The sequence below is a fragment of the Acipenser ruthenus genome, chromosome 35 (assembly GCF_902713425.1).
Source record: "Acipenser ruthenus chromosome 35, fAciRut3.2 maternal haplotype, whole genome shotgun sequence".
In the NCBI taxonomy this organism is placed as follows: Eukaryota; Metazoa; Chordata; class Actinopteri; order Acipenseriformes; family Acipenseridae; genus Acipenser; species Acipenser ruthenus.
The window spans coordinates 7,102,958-7,118,906 of NC_081223.1; the positions used below are offsets into that span (position 1 = coordinate 7,102,958).

Below are 15,949 nucleotides of genomic sequence, written 5' to 3' on the forward strand. Positions count from 1 at the left end.
CATACTACAGGCCTGTTATGCAATTTTAGAGTGCACAGCAAGCATGCCAAACACATTGTAATGCCGATGCTGATACTTGGAAAACACTCGGTATCACCAGGGTTATAGGAAACAGCCAACTCGATACTTGTTCGTAGCCAGCAGGGCTATGAATTTGTCGCAAGTGTGTTTGATTCTCAGCTTTAAAAGTAAAGAAAACATTAAACAACTAGTTTAAATCAGTAAAACTAGTATTTAAGTAGGATTCTCTCAGCGCGTCTCCTTTGAATGCGCACTGGAACAAATGGGCTTTGATCGTCTAATTACGTGGCAGAATGCAATAATGTATTGGGTTAATTTACCAACAAAAGAAACATAAACAAACGTGTATGTATTTATTTGTGAATAAACTATCCTGCTTCTACGATGGGACCAGGGATCTTACATCGGCAATCGAATGACAGGCCAACCCCAGAGAGACTTTGTCTTGACCAGGGATTGATATCATTTAAAAACAAACTGCAGTGGTTCCACTGAGGATCGAACCCAGGGCCTTCTGCGTGTAAAGCAGACATGATAACCACTACACTATGGAACCTTGTCAGAACTGTGGTGGTGCTCCTACATTATTGTCTACATGCAGCATCTCAAATAATTGCAATCATTTATCAGACCCTTCGGCGATGTCTTTTTAAGAATTAACCCTGCCAATCCTAACTCAGGCCAACATTCAATCAATTAATCATATATATTTTCTATAGCGCCCCATATGCGCTTCAAAAAATCTATTTGAAAACGAAAATATCTAATTGTAAGCCTGGTCGAACAAAAGAAGTCTTCTGTGTAATTTTAAACAAAGAGCGCTTTCCACGATTTAAGATGCTTTCGAGAGACAGAATATTGGAATTGGCTGCCGAAACTGGGGAATAAAACTGCCTGTGATCAAAGTGGGCAGAAAAGTTGCATACTTTGCATAACGTATTTGGGAGAAAAGAAAACGGATCATCTCTGATTTACGACGTTTCCAATGTTTTGCCCGGCCACTGCCGTGTGGCTGGTTAAAACGATGAGTTCATTTTTTTTTCTGCTGCTTGGTAATTCAGTTATGCTGCAACAGCAGCAGAGTGGCGCAGCGGAAGCATGCTGGGCCTATAACCCAGAGGTCGATGGATCGAAACCATCCTCTGCTAGCTTGTTTTTCTTCTGTTTGCAAAGCAGTTTTTCTAAAATATTAACTGAAGGCAAGACTTCGTATTATATTCGAAATCAGGGAAATGTGCACATTACTGGACACATTTAAATTGACAACTGACCTCGAAAACGTTAGGTTTTCTATCAAATTCGTTTCTTTACAAATGACATTGCTTTCTTTTCTTTTTAAATTGTTCCCAGAAAGACCAAAAGATAAAGCCCTTGGGAATATGTCAATATTGCCAGCTCCTGCATATGTCAGCTCTTGAACTCTCTTAAAAATTGAGCTCTAAAACGTTTGCTTTGCAAGTTAATTAACAACCGTAACACTCAATAGCGTTTAATCCATGCGTTAATTAAATTCGGTTATTGATTTGTTCACATATTACAATGCTGTTTTCAGGATTCCCGCATATTCTGAACATGCACAATGTAATATGGCAATGGAATGACAGGGAAACCACTGCTTTTTTCCCTCTGGTCGTATTTTGTCACGCTGACTACTATCCATATGAAAGTGCCACAGTCACCTAAAGGATAAGGCACTAGCCTCCTAAACCAGGGATTGTGGTTTCGTCAATGTTTTATTAAAAACAAACTGTGTATTTGTTCTTGGTCTGTGATATGTTTATAGAACTTGGTACTTTACACAAAGTAGTTTTGGCCAAGTAGGTAAGGTGATGGACTTAAAAGATGTTGGAGTTTCCCCGCTCATGTTCACATCCTGCTGACTATGTGCCCTTTTTTATGTTTTCTTTGTTAATTTGTAAAGGTCTGTTAAGCTTTAAGACATCAATCATTACTTGCTGTACTTTAAGTTTCTTCAAAACTAGTATTTGTAGAGCTGTTTTCAATATAACATGCAAGGAAGTGTTAATATGACTTTATTACCCAACTATGTCATTGAAGACTGGCCAACATTAATTTGGGAGTCACTTTAATTTATTGTGCAGTATCAAATGAAACATAAAAAAGAATCACAATACAATAAATCTCTGTTTGATCGCTATACAATCGATATGTTGTGTAGGCTAAATTGTTTAAATAAATGCACGGAAACATTCAAATCCAAACACGTTAAAAAACAAAATAGTGCGGAATAGAAACAAAGAAGGCTTTGACCTTGACATGATTTGAACACGCAACCTTCTGATCTGGAGTCAGACGCGCTACCGTTGCGCCACAAAGTCCTGGCATACTACATGCTTGTTATGCAATGCTAGAGTGCACAGCAAGCATGCCAAAGGCATGGTAATGCCGATGCTGATACTTGGAAAACACTCGGTATCACCAGGGTTATAGGAAACAGCCGACTCGATACGTGTTCGTAGCCAGCAGGGCTATGAAGTTGTCGCAAGTGTGTTTGATTCTCAGCTTTAAAAGTAAAGAAAACATTAAACAACTAGTTTAAATCAGTAAAACTAGTATTTAACTAGGATTCTCTCAGCGCGTCTCCTTTGAATGCGCACTGGCACAAATGGGCTTTGATCGTCTAATTACGTGGCAGAATGCAATAATGTATTGGGTTAATTTACCAACAAAAGAAACGTAAACAAACGTGTATGTATTTATTTGTGAATAAACGATCCTGCTTCTACGATGCGACCAGGGATCTTACATCGGCAATCTAATGACAGGCCAACCCCAGAGAGACATTGTCTTCTGTTAGCAAAGTAGATTTTCTAAAATATTATCTGAAGGCAAGACTTTGTGTTATTACTTTTCAATTTAGTGTGTGTATTTTGTAATTGTTAAGGTGTAGAAACGGCAGGTATGCAGTTTACCTGACTCTACCCATAGAGGACCAATACATTTATTAAAAAAAAAAAAAAAAAATCTGAACACAAGGTTTGTTTATTTAAACTGATACCTTACATCTGGACTTAACTGTTACGGTTAACAAAATTAGAGTAAATTATAATAACAATAGAGTTAAAAGAAAATTCAAATAACATGCCAGTTAAAAATGCGCCAAAAATGACAAAGTAGTCTCAGATTAGGACAATGGCACTTAACGGGTAAGAAACACATTTGCAGCAAAACCCTTGAAATCACCAGAGCCTTCCTCCTCCTGAATACTATGTAGGTGGGCGGGGACTGAAACCTCCCCCGGCTAGAAAGATTGGTCACATACTGGTAGAAACTCAGAAAAAAGACAACATCAAGCCTACAATTGCTCACTTGTTAAAATCAATAAGCAAATTTCAAATTGGTCATTGCTAATGCTAAAGCAATTTAAGAACACTTTAAATACAGCTTGACTAATATAAAAATATAGAAATTTGATTTGCACTACGCAGGACAATATTGAGCTTAAATAAAAACATTACATCTGAAAATAACTTGTGCTTACCCCCACTTACAAGGAAGCTGTCAACCTTTGTATTCGTCCTCATAACGTGTTAGAAAATGTAAACAGCAGTTGGAGAATACCGAAGTCGATCATCCTAGCATGTTAAACGAGGGCATTTCTCATGTAAGCTACTTCCACTAATAGATCGTTTATACTGTTCTCAATGGTCCGCATCCCAGCCTGAGACCACGATCCAGTGGCAGTCGGAGATGTTTTTCAAAGTAATATGTTATTTGAAATATTAAAACAATCTTTAGTTAAATAACACATGTTTCTACACAAAATATTTTTCAGTGGCTTCGACAAGTAGCCAGTTTACAACAAAAATGCAATCTGTGTTAGGAACGCTATTTTAGTCCGATTTAAAATGGAAATTAAAATGGTATTGAGTGCTGACAAGAGTTTGGTATCAGCTGTTGATTTCCTTGAAACAATCTTTTATAGTAAAATGAACAGATTTATTCATTTAAAAAATAAGAAAAAGTGAACTGTCAGAAGTGGGATTTGAACCCACGCCTCCATTCGGAGACCAGAACACACAATTCTTTGGAAAGACAGCGTCCTTGAGTCTGGCGCCTTAGACCACTCGGCCATTCTGACAAGCTATAGTAGAAAACAGCATTATTTCATTTCAGCACAGAATAGAGTTGTCTATTGTATCAAGGCCCGATTGGGTTTATTACGCACATACTAACTTGCTCCATGAATGATGTAATGACAAGTGTAAAAAAAGAAGCAGATTGAAGCCAACCCACGAAAGTAAGATTCTTTATTTCAATATCGGTATAGCTTTAAAGGATGCACGCATTTTACAATAGCAATTGCTATATGACAATGACCAATAAGTAATTGTGTTGCAATACTTTATACAATGTGAACAGAATCAGACATTGCTCCGTTGCCTCGAAGAAACATCTACAATTTGTATTTAAAAAGGACGCCCAACGTGGGGCTTGAACCCACGACCCTGAGATTAAGAGTCTCATGCTCTACCGACTGAGCTAGCCGGGCTGTCGGGAGAAAGTTTTTTTCTTTGAGGCGGGGTGAGAGAGGAAGTACCGACAGGTGCGTGGGACCTGAGATTCGGTGTGCTGCTGCTGCTGTAGATGAGTGTTCTGGAGACGCGCTGTGTCTGTGTCTGCGGTGTTACAGCCGTGTGAGTATATTCCAAAAGTAAAGTGTTGGATAATTCGAGAGCTAGTCTGTTGAATAAAGCTCTGAGACGTGTGGTTAAATCCCGGTCTCATCAATTTTGTTTTGTTAGATTAAAAGTGTTCCAGCAGCAGGTAAATGTCCCCACACCTTTTGGTTCTGTTTACTTATGCTACACCGCTGCTAAACCTGAACGTTGCTGCTAATTATCTTAACTAAACTTTTATTGTTGTTGAATTGGTCTAATATAGTTAAACCTGTAATGTTGCAGCTAACGTTCCCTAATACTGTTAAAACTTGTGTGTATTAACAATCTGGCTTTTGTTGTTGTACCCTTGCTGCGAAGAGCTGTTTCCAATCACATAGCACTCTTAAAGAGAAGTCTAATCGCTGCTATATGTTGGTCTAATACCCCATGCTTTTAAAATGTGGCTATTGGCTGGCTTTATTCAATTTCCCCTCCTTGTTTTTAGTACAACTTTAATACATTGTATTGTTAGTTATTTGAACTGATTTATGTGACTCATGGATCATTGTAATAAAGCTTTGTGAATTGTTATTCTGCCTTTGTCATTCTGTTGTCATTCCTATTCCAAACCTTTTAATTAATTTTTAGTAGTGTCGGTATTAGGACTCTCACTGGGTGTCACTGGGTGTGGCTGCTACAATCCCATATAGAATGCGACAAAATAGGTCGCCCTCCTTCATATAAACAGAAAAAGAATAAGTACACACACACACACGAGTTGATTTACTGCAGCGTCAGACATCGGAGGTTCAGCAGTGTACTGCAATGTTGTGAAAAGACGTGTCTAATTCAGGATGGTTGAGCGAGCTATGGCGCTGCGTTCAGATCACAGTTACCCTGGAAGCGTGGCTTCGAATTCCATTTCTGAAAGCTCTGTTTGTTCATTAACCACTCAGCCACGGCTACATGCTCTCACGGTTTTCCGTGAAAACAGCCGTATTATTGTCAAAAGAAGCAAACGACACCCGCAGTAATGCTGCAGATGGCAGTATAGGCTAAATAATGAACCCAAGTCAAATGCCTTTGTTGAAACTCTATCAGATTTGTACAAGTCAAGCACACGTGGGAAATAATAATACCATATCCTTTCTGCCAACGTTCATAATAATGAATACATCCTTATTTCAAAATACGTAGCTATTTAACTGATCTTTTCAAAACACCCATACACAAAAGCCTTATTTCTACTGAAAAACTAACTTGCTTCATGGCTGCTGCTACAGCACTCGGGCACGTTGTGCCTAGCGTTAGCAGACATAGGAGATAAGAAGACCTACAAAATATCACGCACTGCAGTTTTTCAGTCCGGGGATTATTACAAATTAGCAGACTGTGCATTAAAATACACATGCATGGTGGGCGTCTCTGTTACAAAGAATTGTCACACTTTGTATTTATCTCCATAATGCGCCGGGACAAAATACGCAGATACTTTAAAATTATTTGGAGAATGCGGGCATCGATCCCGCTACTTCTCGCATGCTAAGCGAGCGCTCTACCATTTGAGCTAATTCCCCTTTAATGGTGCCAGGGATTCTCATAGGCTTCATCGCAGCTTGATACGAGCAAATCAGATTGTCAGTTGTTTTTTATTTTTATTTTGGCAATGTAGTCTGTGATTGCAAATTTAAAAAAATAATTTAATTAACTAAATAGCAAGTATTTCGACTAGAGGTATGTTTTCAATTTCTTTAAAAAGTAGTCTCAGCTCGTTTATTCAGTCGCTTAGAAATCCACAATCTGTGTCCCGATGCAGCAGCGCTGTGTGCTGTGGCTCGAGCTTGTTTGACGAGGCAGACGATGCAAAAATGCCAATACTTGCTTTTGTATCACACGACAAACTTAAGGTATGCTTTAACGGCTTGGCTGTCTCGAGTTAGTTTGTATTGTTAATGTAACACCTCGTTGTTGCCCAGTCATTGTTTCATATGAAGTAGAGCTTGCCAGTTGGGGGCGACGGTCTGCTAATAAAAGTTAAGACTATATTTGCAAGGATCATTTCTAGAATGAAACACGTTTTGAAGGGATTGGTCTCGGTATCCACCAGGAGGAGTGGCAGTGTTTTCTTCTGAGCACCGAGCTGACAATGAGTGTTGTTATCGGGAACCTACTCGCTGCAAGGAATGACCACTTCAATCTTCAGTCGGGGGTTGCTGAAGGAAGGGGACACATTTTGAGTGTGTATCTCATTCCGGTAGAAACGTAGAAAAAAGAAACCATCAAGCCCACAATTGTTCAGTTGTTTAAATCAATAACCACATTTAAATTGATCATTGCTAATGTCAAAACAATTTAAGAACACTTTAAATAGGGCTTGACTAATATAAAAATATAGCAATGTCTTTTGCACTACGCAGGACTATATTGAGTTTAAAATAGACATTACATCTGAAAATAACTTGTGCTTACCCCCACTTACAAGGAAGCTGTCAACCTTTGTATTCGTCCTCATAACGTGTTAGAAAATGTAAACAGCAGTTGGAGAATACCGAAGTCGATCATCCTAGCATGTTAAACGAGGGCATTTCTCATGTAAGCTACTTCCACTAATAGATCGTTTATACTGTTCTCAATGGTCCGCATCCCAGCCTGAGACCACGATCCAGTGGCAGTCGGAGATGTTTTTCAAAGTAATATGTTATTTGAAATATTAAAACAATCTTTAGTTAAATAACACATGTTTCTACACAAAATATTTTTCAGTGACTTCGACAAGTAGCCAGTTTACAACAAAAATGCAATCTGTGTTAGGAACGCTATTTTAGTCCGATTTAAAATGGAAATGAAAATGGTATTGAGTGCTGACAAGAGTTTGGTATCAGCTGTTGATTTCCTTGAAACAATCTTTTATAGTAAAATGAACAAATTGATTCATTTAAAAAATAAGTAAAAGTGAACTGTTAGAAGTGGGATTTGAACCCACGCCTCCATTCGGAGACCAGAACACACAATTCTTTGGAAAGACAGCGTCCTTGAGTCTGGCGCCTTAGACCACTCGGCCATTCTGACAAGCTGCGTTTGCTTTAGTAGAAAACCGCATTATTTCATTTCAGCACAGACTAGGGTTGTCTATTGTATCAAGGCCCGATTGGGTTTATTACGCACATACTAACTTGCTCCATGAATGATGTAATGACAAGTGTAAAAAAAGAATCAGATTGAAGCCAACCCACGAAAGTAAGATTCTTTATTTCAATATCGGTATAGCTTTAAAGGATGCACGCATTTTACAATAGCAATTGCTATATGACAATGACCAATAAGTAATTGTGTTGCAATACTTTATACAATGTGAACAGAATCAGACATTGCTCCGTTGCCTCGAAGAAACATCTACAATTTGTATTTAAAAAGGACGCCCAACGTGGGGCTCGAACCCACGACCCTGAGATTAAGAGTCTCATGCTCTACCGACTGAGCTAGCCGGGCTGTTGGGAGAAAGTTTCTTTCTTTGAGGCGGGGTGAGAGAGGAAGTACCGACAGGTGCGTGGGACCTGAGATTCGGTGTGCTGCTGCTGTAGATGAGTGTTCTGGAGACGCGCTGTGTCTGTGTCTGCGGTGTTACAGCCGTGTGAGTATATTCCAAAAGTAAAGTGTTGGATAATTCGAGAGCTAGTCTGTTGAATAAAGCTCTGAGACGTGTGGTTAAATCCCGGTCTCATCAATTTTGTTTTGTTAGATTAAAAGTGTTCCAGCAGCAGGTAAATGTCCCCACACCTTTTGGTTCTGTTTACTTATGCTACAGCGCTGCTAAACCTGAACGTTGCTGCTAATTATCTTAACTAAACTTGTATTGTTGTTGAATTGCTCTAATATAGTTAAACCTGTAATGTTGCAGCTAACGTTCCCTAATACTGTTAAAACTTGTGTGTATTAACAATCTGGCTTTTGTTGTTGTACCCTTGCTGCGAAGAGCTGTTTCCAATCACCTAGCACTCTTAAAGAGAAGTGTAATCGCTGCTATATGTTGGTCTAATACCCCATGCTTTTAAAATGTGGCTATTGGCTGGCTTTATTCAATTTCCCCTCCTTGTTTTTAGTACAACTTTAATGCATTTTATTGTTAGTTATTTGAACTGATTTATGTGACTCATGGATCATTGTAATAAAGCTTTGTGAATTGTTATTCTGCCTTTGTCATTCTGTTGTCATTCCTATTCCAAACCTTTTAATTAATTTTTAGTAGTGTCGGTATTAGGACTCTCACTGGGTGTCACTGGGTGTGACTGCTACAATCCCATATAGAATGCGACAAAACAGGTCGCCCTCCTTCATATGAACAGAAAAAGAATAAGTACACACACACACACGAGTTGATTTACTGCAGCGTCAGACATCGGAGGTTCAGCAGTGTACTGCAATGTTGTGAAAAGACGTGTCTAATTCAGGATGGTTGAGCTAGCTTTGGCGCTGCATTCAGATCACAGTTACCCTGGAAGCGTGGGTTCGAATTCCATTTCTGACAGCTCTGTTTGTTCATTAACCACTCAGCCACGGCTACATGCTCTCACGGTTTTCCGTGAAAACAGCCGTATTATTGTCAAAAGAAGCAAACGACACCCGCAGTAATGCTGCAAATGGCAGTATAGGCTAAATAATGAACCCAAGCAAATGCCTTTGTTGAAACTCTATCAGATTTGTACAAGTCAAGCACACGTGGGAAATAATAATACAATATCCTTTCTGCCAACGTTCATAATAATGAATACATCCTTATTTCAAAATACGTAGCTATTTAACTGATCTTTTCAAAACACCCATACACAAAAGCCTTATTTCTACTGAAAAACTAACTTGCTTCATGGCTGCTGCTACAGCACTCGGGCACGTTGTGCCTAGCGTTAGCGGACATAGGAGATAAGAAGAACTACAAAATATCACGCGCTGCAGTTTTTCAGTCCGGGGATTATTACAAATTAGCAGACTGTGCATTAAAATACACATGCAGGGTGGGCGTCTCTGTTACAAAGAATTGTCACACTTTGTATTTATCTCCATAATGCGCCGGGACAAAATACGCAGATACTTTAAAATTATTTGGAGAATGCGGGCATAGATCCCGCTACTTCTCGCATGCTAAGCGAGCGCTCTACCATTTGAGCTAATTCCCCTTTAATGGTGCCAGGGATTCTCATAGGCTTCATCGCAGCTTGATACGAGCAAATCAGATTGTCAGTTGTTTTTTATTTTTATTTTGGCAATGTAGTCTGTGATTGCAAATTTAAAAAAATAATTTAATTAACTAAATAGCAAATATTTCGACTAGAGATATGTTTTCAATTTCTTTAAAAAGTAGTCTCAGCTCGTTTATTCAGTCGCTTAGAAATCCACAATCTGTGTCCCAATGCAGCAGCGCTGTGTGCTGTGGCTCGAGCTTGTTTGACGAGGCAGACAATGCAAAAATGCCAATACTTGCTTTTGTATCACGCGACAAACTTAAGGTATGCTTTAACGGCTTGGCTGTCTCGGGTTTGTTTGTATTGTTAATGTAACACCTCGTTGTTGCCCAGTCATTGTTTCATATGAAGTAGAGCTTGCCAGTTGGGGGTGGCGGTCTGCTAATAAAAGTTAAGACTATATTTGCAAGGATCATTTCTAGAATGAAACACGTTTTGAAGGGATTGGTCTCGGTATCCACCAGGAGGAGTGGCAGTGTTTTCTTCTGAGCACCGAGCTGACAATGAGTATTGTTATCGGGAACCTACTCGCTGCAAGGAATGACCACTTCAGTCTTCAGTCGGGGGTTGCTGAAGGAAGCGGACACATTTTGAGTGTGTATCTCATTCCGGTAGAAACGTAGAAAAAAGAAACCATCAAGCCCACATTTGTTCAGTTGTTTAAATCAATAACCACATTTAAATTGATCATTGCTAATGTCAAAACAATTTAAGAACACTTTAAATAGGGCTTGACTAATATAAAAATATAGCAATGTCTTTTGCACTACGCAGGACTAGATTGAGTTTAAAATAGACATTACATCTGAAAATAACTTGTGCTTACCCCCACTTACAAGGAAGCTGTCAACCTTTGTATTCGTCCTCATAACGTGTTAGAAAATGTAAACAGCAGTTGGAGAATACCGAGGTCGATCATCCTAGCATGTTAAACGAGGGCATTTCTCATGTAAGCTACTTCCACTAATAGATCGTTTACAACAAAAATGCAATCTGTGTTAGGAACGCTATTTTAGTCCGATTTAAAATGGAAATGAAAATGGTATTGAGTGCTGACAAGAGTTTGGTATCAGCTGTTGATTTCCTTGAAACAATCTTTTATAGTAAAATGAACAAATTGATTCATTTAAAAAATAAGTAAAAGTGAACTGTCAGAAGTGGGATTTGAACCCACACCTCCATTCGGAGACCAGAACACACAATTCTTTGGAAAGACAGCGTTCTTGAGTCTGGCGCTTTAGACCACTCGGCCATTCTGAAAAGCTGTGTTTGCTTGAGTAGAAAACCGCATTATTTCATTTCAGCACAGACTAGGGTTGTCTATTGTATCAAGGCCCTATTGGGTTTATTACGCACATACTAACTTGCTCCATGAATGATGTAATGACAAGTGTAAAAAAAGAATCAGATTGAAGCCAACCCACGAAAGTAAGATTCTTTATTTCAATATCGGTATAGCTTTAAAGGATGCACGCATTTTACAATAGCAATTGCTATATGACAATGACCAATAAGTAATTGTGTTGCAATACTTTATACAATGTGAACAGAATCAGACATTGCTCCGTTGCCTCGAAGAAACATCTACAATTTGTATTTAAAAAGGACGCCCAACGTGGGGCTCGAACCCACGACCCTGAGATTAAGAGTCTCATGCTCTACCGACTGAGCTAGCCGGGCTGTCGGGAGAAATTTTCTTTCTTTGAGGCGGGGTGCGAGAGGAAGTACCGACAGGTGCGTGGGACCTGAGATTCGGTGTGCTGCTGCTGTAGATGAGTGTTCTGGAGACGCGCTGTGTCTGTGTCTGCGGTGTTACAGCCGTGTGAGTATATTCCAAAAGTAAAGTGTTGGATAATTCGAGAGCTAGTCTGTTGAATAAAGCTCTGAGACGTGTGGTTAAATCCCGGTCTCATCAATTTTGTTTTGTTAGATTAAAAGTGTTCCAGCAGCAGGTAAATGTCCCCACACCTTTTGGTTCTGTTTACTTATGCTACAGCGCTGCTAAACCTGAACGTTGCTGCTAATTATCTTAACTAAACTTGTATTGTTGTTGAATTGCTCTAATATAGTTAAACCTGTAATGTTGCAGCTAACGTTCCCTAATACTGTTAAAACTTGTGTGTATTAACAATCTGGCTTTTGTTGTTGTACCCTTGCTGCGAAGAGCTGTTTCCAATCACCTAGCACTCTTAAAGAGAAGTGTAATCGCTGCTATATGTTGGTCTAATACCCCATGCTTTTAAAATGTGGCTATTGGCTGGCTTTATTCAATTTCCCCTCCTTGTTTTTAGTACAACTTTAATACATTGTATTGTTAGTTATTTGAACTGATTTATGTGACTCATGGATCATTGTAATAAAGCTTTGTGAATTGTTATTCTGCCTTTGTCATTCTGTTGTCATTCCTATTCCAAACCTTTTAATTAATTTTTAGTAGTGTCGGTATTAGGACTCTCACTGGGTGTCACTGGGTGTGGCTGCTACAATCCCATATAGAATGCGACGAAACAGGTCGCCCACCTTAATATAAACAGAAAAAGAATAAGTTCACACACACACCAGGTGATTTACTGCAGCGTCAGATATCGGAGGTTCAGCAGTGTACTGCAGTGTTGGGCAAAGTCGTCGGTGTCAGTCAGGATGGCCGAGCGGTCTAAGGCGCTGCGTTCAGGTTGCAGTCTCTCTGGAGGCGTGGGTTCGAATCCCTCTTCTGACAAAGCTTTTTGTTCATTTATTTCTTAAAACGTCCACTGAATGCTTGGTAATTTGATTTGTTTTTCTTGTTAGTATTCAAATCACAAGGTCGTTAAATGAGAGAAAGTCACTGCAAGCCTGCACCTCACCAGATCCTTCACACTGTTAAACTGCCTCATTATGATGAGGCCTCTAATTATGCCTTTCCGATACTTTGAATGTGTTATTGTTCAGTTTAACATGAGAAAATCTTAGTAGAACAATCATAATGTCCGCAGGACTTATTTTCCTCGGCTTCTAGTAACAAGCTTTGAGTGTGTGCAATTGCAATATAATGCAATTGCATTATATGAAAGTTCCTGTTAATTTGTCAGCGGCACAGCTACCGGTGCCACTCAGAGTTGGAGGGAGACGGTCGGCCACTTGCCCATAAAACAATACTTTCCGGGACCATTTCTATAGTGATTTGCCAGAGAAATGCGTTTTTAAAGTGTTTGGACTCGCTATCCACGAGGAAGAGTGAGAGTGTTCGTTTTTGAGCGTGAAGGAGACAGTGAGTGTTGTTTTTGGCCAACTGCTCGCTGTTATTTATGACCCCTCCAGATTTCCTTAGGGGGCTGGAGGAAGCGGACACGTTCTGAGTGGGTATCTTACCTAAAGGTACGCAAGACGAACTACAGTTGCAAAGCACTGCTGCTTTTTCGACGATTGATTAAAACTATCAATCTGACTGAAAACACGGATCACATTAATTGTGATCGGTTTGATACCAATAGGCTTACATGGCAGGTATTGTGTATAGACAATGTCATTTACACAGAAATGAACACGGACACTGTTTATTAAGGGCTGACTCATTGAAACGATCGAGAGATCTCGGTGTACTGGACAAATATACTGGATTTTTACCATGTCGTAATTGTGCCGCCTGTGATAATGCGTTTGAAACTAGAGATCATGTGAGATAATGTCTGTTACTGGCGGATTGTTTACAAATGTACTCAATTGTGTTACAACTGTTTTGTCTACGAAACATATCTGTAACATTTATGTAATGCCTGTGTGTTTTTTTTTCATGAAGTTAATTTGCTAACAGACTGTTCTGATTTGTTTCTAACCGTGAAGCGATCGCTCTGTTTGCCGTATATTTTCTCTCTGTAAGAGGAGTGTCCTTGTGATCCCATATAGAATGCGACGAAACAGGTCGCCCACCTTAATATAAACTGAAAAAGAATAAGTTTACGCACACACCAGGTGATTTACTGCAGCGTCAGACATTGGAGGTTCAGCAGTGTATTGCAGTGTTGGGCAAAGTCGCCGGTGTCAGTCAGGATGGCCGAGCGGTCTAAGGCGCTGCGTTCAGGTCGCAGTCTCAATGGAGGCGTGCTTCGAATCCCACTTCTGACAAATCTTTTTGTTCATTTATTTCTTAAAACGTCCACTGAATGCTTGGTAATTTGATTTGTTTTTCTTGTTAGTATTCAAATCACAAGGTCGTTAAATGAGAGAAAGTCACCGCAAACCTGCACCTCACCACATCCTTCACACTGTTAAACTGCCTCATTATGACGAGGCCTCTAATTATGCCTTTCCGATACTTTGAATGTGTTATTGTTCAGTTTAACATGAGAACATCTTGGTAGAACAATCATAATGTCCGCAGGACTTATTTTCCTCGGGTTCTAGTAGCAAGTTTTGAGTGTGTGGCCGGTTAGCTCAGTTGGTTAGAGCGTGGTGCTAATAACGCCAAGGTCGCGGGTTCGATCCCCGTACGGGCCACGGCTTTTCTTCTTTAAAGAAACCACAGCATTTGTAATTGTGCCAAAATGAACATTCTTTAACAAAATGAACCGAAGCGATATGAAGTACAACCAGAAATATTTCAGACTTCCTGAGCTTTAAACATGTATTAACAATGAACACATACAATCAATTAAAAACAAAGCTTACTTAGTCGGCAGGATTCGAACCTGCGCGGGGAAACCCCAATGGATTTCAAGTCCATCGCCTTAACCACTCGGCCACGACTACATGCTCGCCCGGTTAGTTGTGAAAATATCCAAAAGAAGTAACGGCTCACGCAGTAATGCTGTAGATGGCAGTATAGGCTAATGAACCAAAGTCAAATGCCTTTGTTGAAACTCTGTCAGATTTGTACAAGGCAAGCACACGTGGGAAAAGTAAATACAATATACTTTCTGTTAACGTTCATAATAATGAATACATCTTTATTTCAAAATACGTAGCTATTTAACTGTTCTTTTCAAAACACCCCCATCCACAAAAACAAAGTAGATATTTATTTCAACTGAAAAACTGACTTGCTTCATGGCTGCTGCCAGAGCACTCGAGCACGTTCTGGCTAGCGTGAGCGGACTAAGCAGATAACAAGATCTACAAAATATCACATGCCAATGAAACTTACCATAATTATGTTCATTTTATTATTATTTATTTAGCAGACGCCTTTATCCGTGGCGACTTACAGAGACTAGGGTGTGTGAACTATGCATCAGCTGCAGAGTCACTTACAGTTACATCTCACCCGAAAACAGAGCACAAGAAAGTTAAGTGACTTGCTCAGGGGCACACAATGAGTCAGTGGCTGAGGTGGGATTTGTACCGGGGGACCTCCTGGTTACAAGCCCTTTATCTTTAACCACTGGACCACACAGCCTCCTACAACAAAATCACACCCCAGAGGGACTCGAAACAACAATCCCTGGCTTAGAAAGACAGTGCCTTATCCATTAGGCCGCAAGGGCTGACACGAAAAGCACATTTGGTAGTACTAAAGAAAGTGGGAACAATAGTATCGTGGTTTAATACATCATATCCAAGCCATCGTTGGTGTTCAAACACAACAGAGTGTTACATTGGGAAAGGGACGTACTTGTCAGTACGTATTTGACATTCATGTGGGAAGATTTAAGATTGTGAAGAAGTTTAAATATGCTACGTATTTGCGCATTGGGAACCTTACATAAATTAGGTTTTTGATTAATGCCACTTTCTTACGGACAGTAATCAAGGTGACGATACAAGACCAGAGCCAATAAAGCAGTTATTTTCCTTTCCTTTCATTACCATATTCTAGTGTGCTTGTTCAGAATATGTGTGAATCATGAAAACGTCTTGCTAATATGTGAACAAAGCCAGCATTCACTTTATTGATCACCATGTGGATTAACCGCTATTGGAACACACATGATTGTTTTAAAGATGTTAATAGACTTTTAATGTACACGTTTTAGAGCTAAACGTTTGTTGAGACAGGTCAAGCGCTGTAGCAGTGTTTAACTATTTCCTGGATGTTTGCCTTTTGGTCTTACTCTGGAAAAAGTAATAATAATAATAAAAAGTAGTCAAAACCAT

At 39.5% G+C, this 15,949-nt stretch overlaps 14 non-coding genes across 14 annotated transcripts; 5 read left to right on the forward strand and 9 right to left on the reverse strand.

Annotated features, from left to right (window-relative positions):
• Window positions 1-504: 504 nt before the first annotated feature.
• trnav-uac (transfer RNA valine (anticodon UAC)) lies at window positions 505-577 on the reverse strand. The gene has a single exon. It is a non-coding gene; the product is annotated as a tRNA-Val (tRNA).
• Window positions 578-2,288: 1,711 nt separating this feature from the next.
• Window positions 2,289-2,360, reverse strand: trnaw-cca (transfer RNA tryptophan (anticodon CCA)). The gene has a single exon. It is a non-coding gene; the product is annotated as a tRNA-Trp (tRNA).
• Window positions 2,361-4,012: 1,652 nt separating this feature from the next.
• Window positions 4,013-4,123, reverse strand: trnal-caa (transfer RNA leucine (anticodon CAA)). The gene is made up of 2 exons: window positions 4,086-4,123; window positions 4,013-4,058 (listed from the first exon to the last, which is right to left on the reverse strand). It is a non-coding gene; the product is annotated as a tRNA-Leu (tRNA).
• A 338-nt stretch (window positions 4,124-4,461) lies between these two features.
• trnak-cuu (transfer RNA lysine (anticodon CUU)) lies at window positions 4,462-4,534 on the reverse strand. Its single transcript has one exon. It is a non-coding gene; the product is annotated as a tRNA-Lys (tRNA).
• A 2,145-nt stretch (window positions 4,535-6,679) lies between these two features.
• LOC131705535 (small nucleolar RNA U3) lies at window positions 6,680-6,885 on the forward strand. The gene has a single exon (XR_009310488.1). It is a non-coding gene; the product is annotated as a small nucleolar RNA U3 (small nucleolar RNA).
• Window positions 6,886-7,601: 716 nt separating this feature from the next.
• Window positions 7,602-7,712, reverse strand: trnal-caa (transfer RNA leucine (anticodon CAA)). The gene is made up of 2 exons: window positions 7,675-7,712; window positions 7,602-7,647 (listed from the first exon to the last, which is right to left on the reverse strand). It is a non-coding gene; the product is annotated as a tRNA-Leu (tRNA).
• Window positions 7,713-8,059: 347 nt separating this feature from the next.
• Window positions 8,060-8,132, reverse strand: trnak-cuu (transfer RNA lysine (anticodon CUU)). Its single transcript has one exon. It is a non-coding gene; the product is annotated as a tRNA-Lys (tRNA).
• Window positions 8,133-10,273: 2,141 nt separating this feature from the next.
• Window positions 10,274-10,479, forward strand: LOC131705573 (small nucleolar RNA U3). Its single transcript, XR_009310525.1, has one exon. It is a non-coding gene; the product is annotated as a small nucleolar RNA U3 (small nucleolar RNA).
• Window positions 10,480-11,029: 550 nt separating this feature from the next.
• Window positions 11,030-11,140, reverse strand: trnal-caa (transfer RNA leucine (anticodon CAA)). Its single transcript has 2 exons — window positions 11,103-11,140; window positions 11,030-11,075 (listed from the first exon to the last, which is right to left on the reverse strand). It is a non-coding gene; the product is annotated as a tRNA-Leu (tRNA).
• Window positions 11,141-11,487: 347 nt separating this feature from the next.
• trnak-cuu (transfer RNA lysine (anticodon CUU)) lies at window positions 11,488-11,560 on the reverse strand. The gene has a single exon. It is a non-coding gene; the product is annotated as a tRNA-Lys (tRNA).
• Window positions 11,561-12,514: 954 nt separating this feature from the next.
• trnal-cag (transfer RNA leucine (anticodon CAG)) lies at window positions 12,515-12,596 on the forward strand. The gene has a single exon. It is a non-coding gene; the product is annotated as a tRNA-Leu (tRNA).
• Window positions 12,597-13,005: 409 nt separating this feature from the next.
• On the forward strand, window positions 13,006-13,220 carry LOC131705423 (small nucleolar RNA U3). The gene has a single exon (XR_009310380.1). It is a non-coding gene; the product is annotated as a small nucleolar RNA U3 (small nucleolar RNA).
• Window positions 13,221-14,279: 1,059 nt separating this feature from the next.
• trnai-aau (transfer RNA isoleucine (anticodon AAU)) lies at window positions 14,280-14,353 on the forward strand. Its single transcript has one exon. It is a non-coding gene; the product is annotated as a tRNA-Ile (tRNA).
• A 170-nt stretch (window positions 14,354-14,523) lies between these two features.
• On the reverse strand, window positions 14,524-14,605 carry trnas-uga (transfer RNA serine (anticodon UGA)). The gene has a single exon. It is a non-coding gene; the product is annotated as a tRNA-Ser (tRNA).
• Window positions 14,606-15,949: the final 1,344 nt, after the last annotated feature.